This window comes from Arachis duranensis, chromosome 9, assembly GCF_000817695.3.
Source record: "Arachis duranensis cultivar V14167 chromosome 9, aradu.V14167.gnm2.J7QH, whole genome shotgun sequence".
In the NCBI taxonomy this organism is placed as follows: Eukaryota; Viridiplantae; Streptophyta; class Magnoliopsida; order Fabales; family Fabaceae; genus Arachis; species Arachis duranensis.
Window position 1 is genome coordinate 70936512 of NC_029780.3, and position 8894 is coordinate 70945405.

The window sequence follows — 8894 nt, forward strand, 5'->3', positions numbered from 1 at the left end:
TAATTTTTCTAAAATTCTTAGGAAGGCGGTTTTATGCTCTGAATCTCATAAATCCCTTCATAAAACACTTTTATGTAAGTAAGAAGAAGTTAAGGAGATAATGAAAGAGAAGAGATAATAAAATGTGATAAGCTCTTAAAGGTGGATAAAGAAAAGTTATTGCCAGATTATTTTCTATTTGGGGTAGGTAGATCTATAGTGGTGCGACCATCGTTGCGTTCCAGGGATACTGGTCAAAGGACCGATCCTACTAGTAGAGCATCTTTATGTTCTATTCTTTTAAGAAAACTAGGATACCTATAGTTGATTTGGTCCCCTGTAGGACAAAGAGGCTACTTACATTTGGGGTATGCGTATGCCAACTCAAAAGCCTTACCGGGACGAAGAGGCTGCCTACATATGTGCGATCATCATTTTCTATTATGCATTCTCTGTTTGAATTATGTTCTCCGTATTTTTCTATTTACTGTTGATAAACCACTATTTTATGGTTTATATTGTGTTTAATTGAGTGGTTTTATCAAGCTTTTCCCCCACTTATTCATATGATTTGCATGATTTTACAATTCCTTCCTAGTTTAGTTCTATGATTGAAAACTTGCTTCTTAGAGATCTTTTAATTATGTATTTTAATTCTCCTCTATACCATTCGATGCCGTGATCTGTGTGTTAAGTGTTTCAGGCTTCATAGGACAGGAATGGCTTAGAAAATGGAGGGGAAGCTTGCAAAAAGGGAATGAGGACAAGAAATAAAGGAGACAACCAGTGAAACAGCAACGCGCACGCATGGCTGACGCGTGCACGCAAATTGGACAAAATCACAGCGGCACACGTGCTTGACGCGTACGTGTGGATTGGAGTTCGCGCAAACGACACGAGCGCGTGCCTGACATGCACGCGTGGAAAGAAAATGGCTGAATGACGTGTACGCGTGACTGACGCGTACGCGTGACCTGTGCGATCTGCAGAAATTACAGAATACACTGGAGACAGTTTCGGGCCATATTTTGACCCAGAGTTCGGCCCAGAAACATAGATTAAAGTCAAGGGACATGCAGAGACTCAAGACATCAGACTCATATTTCACTTTTCATAATTTAGATGTAGTTTTAGAGAGAGAGGCTCTCTCCTCTCTCTTAGGTATTATGATTAGGATTTTGGATTTAGAATTTCTCTTAATTTTAGGATTATCTCATCTTCATATCAGGTTCAATATTCCTTTATTTTGACTTCTCTTATTTGTTAATTATTTATGTTGCCAAATTGGCTTATGAACCATTCATGTTATTTTCTTAATTAATACACATTGAGGTATTTCAAACTCATAATTTTTTTGCTCTATTTATGATTTATTTTCCCTTTTGGCTTTGGTTGATTAATTGGTAACTCTTGAGTTGTCAAACTCATCGTGATTGATAATTACTATCTTTGCTAGTTGATTTAGATTCCTATAACTCTAGTCTTTCCTTAAGGAGTTGACTAGGACTTTAGGTGTTAAATTAAATAATTTATTAATTCCTGCAATCCATTTCTCTTGTTCAAAACCTTTTCAAAACCCAAAAACACTGTTTTCCATAACCAATAGTAAAACATACTTCCCTGCAATTCCTTGAGAAGACGACCCGATGTTTGAATACTTCGGTTTATAAATTTTATTGGGTTTGTTACTTATGACAACCAAACATTTGTAAGAAAGGGATTCTTGTCGGTCTAGAAGCTATACTTACAACAGGAATTTATTTGTGAAAATTCTAGATCGCGCGAGAGTTTCGTTTTTCAAAATGGCGCCGTTGCCGTGGGAATTGCAAATGTGTGCCTTATTATTAGTTATTGTAAATATTTTTAAAATTTTTTTTTCAGATTTTTATTTTAAAATTTTTCAAAATATTATCTTATCTTTTTTTCAAAAATCATATCTTTTTCAAAATCTTATCTTATCTTTTTTTCAAAAATCATATCTTTTTCAAAATATTTTCTTTTTGTTAGTTTTTGTTTTTATTTTTCTCCTACTACTATGAACTCTCACCCCTTTGGCTATGAGTCTAGTTACAACTATGTTGCAGGAAGAGGAGACTACAGTGAAAACATGCATCAAGGTTGGAACAATCAAAAATGGGAGGAGCCACAAGGATTTGATCAACCCTCATGGCAACAACCACCTCCAATGGACTATCAACAACCGTTCTGTGATGCATATCAAGGCAATGGCTATGGTGAGCGCTCTTTTGATTATCAACAACCACCACCATACGCCTATGAACCCCCTCATCAACATAGCCTTGGACCACCATACTCACAAGCCCCCTACAACCATTCACCTCCATATGACCCTAACCCATATCCACCATACCAACCACCTTATAAACCGTATGAACCATATATAGAACCACCCAAATTCCACCCCAATTACTCCCAAGAACCACCACCTCAATATACACTATCTCCATATCCATCAATCCAAGAGCACCATGATCCTACTTATAATAGCCGAGCGCAACAAGAATCAAGTGATCGTCTTAAGGAAACAGTGGAAGAATTTCATGCAACCCTTCACCAACTGGATCAAGCGATAAATCGGTTACCTTCCCGACGTTCGGCCATTCAAGGAACCCCATGGCTTCATGTGGAGAATCTACTGAAGAACGTGGCATGAAGGAGAAGTTAGAAACTCCTGTGGACAGTGAGTAGCACGATTTGGTATTGGAACATTTGGAAGAAGCTATGCCTGCCATTGAAGAGGAGGAAGTGGTTGAATACTTAGGAGATGCAGAACCTCCATGGGAAACTCAAGTCACAGAGCCCCCTTCTAAGGAGTTTGAATTTGATGTTAAAGAGGGTGTACAACCTCCAAGGCATATCATGGTTGAAGACTTTGAAGGGGATGATCAAGAGATGGATTCAATCATTAATGAATTCTTATCTACATTTGAATCCTCTCCCATTGGACTTGACATGGAGATGAAAGAAGAGGAAGCACAACCTCCCATGCCTTTGGTGAATAATGAAGAAGAGATTGAATTGGAAGAAATCTACCAAGAGGAAGAGGTTGATATTGAAGATGCTTGCAAATAGATGAAAAGTGTCAAGAAAGCACTCACGGGAGTAAAGCCTGCAATTACCTTGCCAAAGTTATTGGAGACCCCTCCCCCTAAGTTGCCATCATCCTTCACAACATTCAAGTGGGTAAAATTCATATCCCTTAGCTTTCTAATTCCACTTGAATATGGGCTACTGGAGACGGATGGTCAACTTAGAGCTCTTTGTGGCATTAAAGAGTAAGAGGAAGATGGTCAGTGGTAAGAATTGTCCTGCAAGGTTCATTATGGTTGGAAGCTTTAAGTTTAAACGCAAAGGTTAGTGTAGATCTCAATTGAATGGGTGTAGGAAGTTGTTTGGACGCTTCAGTGAGAATTCTAAACCTGAACTACCCAGATAGAGTCATGATAATCAACTTGAAGACGGGTGTAGAAACAAGATTGGGATCCATGAATATATGAGGATCAATTTTGGGAGCTCAAAGCTTGTGAAGAACTCCATCAAAGCTTGAGGAATTTACTTAGTATGGATAGAGCTTTTTGGAAGACCAAGCATTGGTGGAAGTTTCAAGATGAGTTCAAGCACAAGCCGCCATGACAAAAAGCTCACCAGAATGTCCAACTTAAGGACTTTAACTAAAAGTGCTAGGTGGGAGACAACCCACCATGGTATGATCATTCCTTTTTCAGTTTTAATTATAGTCTGTTTTGTTTGTTTTTGAGTTTTGATTGGACATGGAATCATGCATAACATTCATATTAGCATTGCATTCTGCATACTGTATTCTGAATTTTTACATCTATTAAAAAAAAGAAAAAAAAAAGAAGCGCATCCCACGCGTGCGCGTGCACCACGCGCATGCGTCACATGCGACGATAAACCTTACAGAGAGTTACGCGGGAGCGCGGCTGGAGGCGTGCTTTAGGCACAAACATGCCCATGCGGATGCGTCCCTGACACGTCCGTGCCGTTTGAAAAATCAGCCACCCACGCGTACGCATTAACGACGCGCACGCGTGCCTTGCGAATTCGACGTAAACGATATATTGGCCGAAAGTTGTGCTGGCCTGGTGCGGGCACTGTGCCCAAGGCACAAAATCACCCACGTGTACGCGTAACTGCTGCGTGCGCGCCATTTTTAAATTCTGACCACCCACGCGTACGCGTGGGCGACGCTTATGCGTCACATGGTTAATGCGGTTTTCACACGCACGCGTGCTCTGCGTGCGCGCGTCGCGCCCCGTTTCTACATTCTTACTCGTTTCTTCTCTCCTTTATACTTCTTTCTTCCTTCTTTCTTACTTTTTCCTTCTTCATCTCTTTAACTTCTCATCCCTCTTCACTTCCATTCTATTTCATTTAATTTATTTGCATACTTTCATTCATTTCATTATTTTCATTGGTGTTAGAAATTTATTTGGGTCATTATTTTCTATATTTTGCTTGTGGATTATTAGGAATTGTTTGACAATTATATATTACTTTTTTTAGGGTTGTCTGCATGTTCAATTTAATACTTTCCACCACTTATTTCCCATGCATGCTATGTGTTTATGAAAATGCCCGTATGGCATTGTGCACTATTTTTAGATTTCTTTTATTTTACTACTCTAAATGCTTGCTTTTCACAAAACCCTTTTTATATTTTATTAATTAATTATAATTGTCAGTACAAACATTATTGTTAGTTTCTTTTGACTAATAATATTTTAGGGCTTTTAATGCTTGATTTATGCTACTCATGCCTTTGTCCACATGCCAATAAACATCTTGCATTTAATTGCCACAATTTATCATGCTATGTTTCCATTGATGTCCTAATTTCATGGAGTCGTGACCATGTGTTAACGACATTCTTCTTTATTTTGGCATGATTATCACTCGTCCTGCCCTCTCCCTTGCTCTCTCCCTTTGACTTCATGTCCCTTTTTCTTCTCCCTTTTCAGGATGGCCACCAGGAAGGGTAAAGAGAAAGACTCTACAACGAGCACCGGCTGAGGAACCACAACCCCCACCCACCTGCATAGCTTTGCATGCACCGAGGACGGTGCAATATTTAAGTGTGGGGAGGTCGATATCGATCTCCATGGGTTAGTCACCTTCTTCTCAACACCAATTTTTATTTTTCATTATTGCATTTGCATGTCTGATTGCATGTTTGTTTGATTTTGTGCATATATTACCATTACCTGGTTGAAGTGATGAATTCTTTTTCAAGAAACTTTTTAGAGCATTTCATTAATTTGAATTAAAAATTTTTTTAAACTTGTCTGAAGAAATATTATATTAGAACATGGTTTAGAGCTCGAACACATAAAACCAGTGAGATTTTGAGCCTATTTGATTTGTTGCATTTTAACAACCAATATATTTTATTTTTGTGTGTTGTTCTCTCTAAAATTGTAATATTTGTCTTTCTTAATTCTATATTTCCATTGTTTGATGTATGCATGCACTTATATGATTGAGGCCTTGTTTCACTAAGCTTACATACCCATATGGCCTTACCTTTTCATTATCCTTTGCAAACCAATTTGAGCCTATTTTACCCATTTGTTCTTTGCTTTAGCTCATTACTAAATATAAGTGGAAAATAATAATATCCTTAATTTCAATCCTTGGTTAGCTTAGACTAGCAAAAGTGCTCATGATTTAAGTGTGGGAAAGTTGGGTTTGAAAATATTTGGTTTGAGTAATTGGGTGTTGTATATTTTTGTGAAAATGCGCAAAATAATAGTTGAGCACATATTATTGCATTCAATACTTTAATCATATGCATTGAGAAGAATAAAAGAAAAAAATGAGAAAAGAAAAATAAAAAAAGTGAAAAAGAAAAGAGAAAAGAGAGCAAATAATAAAAAGGAGACAAAATGCCCCAAAATAAGTGTTGGTATCAATGCATATGTACTGTACTCAAATTTAGAATGCATGAATATGTGGAAAACACAGTTAATGGGAAGTTAGATTTTGCATTTTAATTAAATGGATTGTTCTAAGTTAGGTAGGAAGTTTAGGTTAATTAAGGATTCAGATTTTAGTCCACTTGGCCAAATACAATCCTACCTTGATCCTAACCCCATTACAACCCTTAAAAGACCTCTTGATATGTGTATATGTGCATTAATTCTTTGTTGATTGGTAGAAGAAAAGCAAGTCTTAGAAAGCAAGATTAGTAGAGAATTGAGAGAATCGATCCTTAAACACCTGAGCAATTAGAGTGTATACACTTCCGGTGAGGGTTCGATGCTCGATTCCTTATTCCCTACTTTCATGAGCTATTTTCTTCTTGCAAGTTATTTGTACTTTATTTTGTGATTTGAATTAGTGAAATCCATTTTATATTTGTTCTTGAAAGATTTATTTACTTTTTCACCAAGTAGGTAGAATCGTTTTAGCATGTAGTTGCATTCACATTCATAAGTTGCATTGCATGAGTCCTGCTTTTTCCTACTCATATATTTTGTCTCCTTGAGCTTAGCATGAGGACATGATAATGTTAAGTGTGGGGAGGTTAATAAACCACTATTTTATGGTTTATATTGTGTTTAATTGTGTGGTTTTATCAAGCTTTTCACCCAATTATTCATATGATTTGCATGATTTTACAATTCCTTCCTAGTTTAGTTCTATGATTGAAAACTTGCTTCTTAGAGATCTTTTAATTATGTATTTTAATTCTCCTCTATACCATTCGATGCCGTGATCTGTGTGTTAAGTGTTTCAGGCTTCATAGGGCAGGAATGGCTTAGAGAATTGAGAGGAAGCTTGCAAAAAGGGAAGGAGCACAATAAATAAAGGAGACAACCAGCGAAACAGCAACGCGCATGCATGGTTGACATGTGCGCGCAAATTGGACAAAATTACAGTGATGCATACGCGTGCTTGATGCGTACTCGTAGATTGGAGTTCGCGCAAACGACACGAGCGCGTGCCTGACGCGCACGCATGGAGAGGAAATCGCTGAATGACGCGTACACGTGACTGACGCATACGCGTGACCTGCGCGATCTGCAAAAATTACAGAATACGCTGGAGACAGTTTTGGGCCACATTTTAACCCAGAGTTCGGCCCAGAAACACAGATTTAAAGTCAAGGAACATGCAGAGACTCAAGACATCAGACTCATATTTCACTTTTCATAATTTAGATGTAGTTTTAGAGAGAGAGGCTCTCTCCTCTCTCTTAGGTATTATGACTAGGATTTAGGATTTAGAATTTCTCTTAATTTTAGGATTATCTCATCTTCAAATCAGGTTCAATATTTCTTTATTTTGACTTCTCATATTTGTTAATTATTTATGTTGCCAAATTGGCTTATGAACCATTCATGTTATGATTTTCTTAATTAATACACATTGAGGTATTTCAGACGCATGATTATTTTGCTCTATTTATGATTTATTTTCCCTTTTGTCTTTGGTTGATTAATTAATAACTCTTGAGTTGTCAAACTCATCGTGATTGATAATTACTATCTTTGCTGATTAATTTAGATTCCTATAACTCTAGTCTTTCCTCAGGAGTTGACTAGGACTTTAGATGTTAAATTGATTTGTCCACTTAACTTACCTTCATAGTTAGAGGTTGACTTAGTGGGAGCAAAAATATAATTCTCATCACCATTGATAAGGATAACTAGGATAGGACTTCCAGTTTTCATACTTTGCCAAGATATTTCTTAGTTTGTAATTTATTAATTCCTGCAACCCATTTCTCTTGTTCAAAACCTTTTCAAAACCCAAAAACTCTGTTTTCCATAACCAATAATAAAACATACTTCCCTGCAATTCCTTTAGAAGATGACCCGAGGTTTGAATACTTCGATTTATAAATTTTATTGGGTTTGCTACTTGTGACAACCAAACGTTTGTAAGAAAGGGATTCTTGTCGGTCTAGAAGCTATACTTACAACGGGAATTTATTTGTGAAAATTCTAGATCGCGTGAGAGTTTCGTTCTTCAACTGTCTGCCGATTTTTTTTGCTTTTTCTATTAATGTTTATTTACATCTTTAGTAATGTTCTATTGTTTGGAAGTAACAACAGGGATAATGAATTAAACTAGCTACCTCGCTCTTACTAAGTACTCCCCAATTCTAACCCTTTTCCTTCCCACGGGCGACCTTTTTTACAAACTTGAGCAGCCCTATATATACGAGGACTCAATATTTTAGAGTAACTATGTTTTAGCCACAAATCCTGTTGTATGTCTATATGAATTATGTGATCACCCGTTTCAGCATCCTGTAAATAGCCCTTATTTTGATTATGATTCTCCTTACAAGTTTCTGTTATCATGGCTTCATCCCGATGCTCCTCATCACCCTTTTCCATATGGACTTGGAAACCCCCTATGCTGCACAGCTAGTGAACAAAGTGGCTCCTGAGCCTGTAGAGCCTTGATGAGCGGATAATTTGTACGCTTTTTGGCATTGTTTTTAGTATGTTTTTAGTATGATCTAGTTAGTTTTTAATAAATTTTTATTAGTTTTTAGTTAAAATTCACTTTTCTGGACTTTACTATGAGTTTGTGTGTTTTTCTGTGATTTCAGATATTTTCTGGCTGAAATTGAGGGACCTGAGCAAAAATCTGATTCAGAGACTAAAAAGGACTGCAGATGCTGTTGGATTCTGACCTCCCTGCACTCGAAGTGGATTTTCTGGAGCTACAGAAGCCCAATTAGCGCGCTCTCAACGGCGTTGGAAAGTAGACATCCTGGGCTTTCCAGCAATATATGATAGTCCATACTTTGCTCAAGATTTGATGGCCCAAACCGGCGTTCAAAGTCACCCTCAGAATTCCCAGCGTTAAACGCTGGAACTGGCACAAGAATGGGAGTTAAACGCCCAAACTGGCAC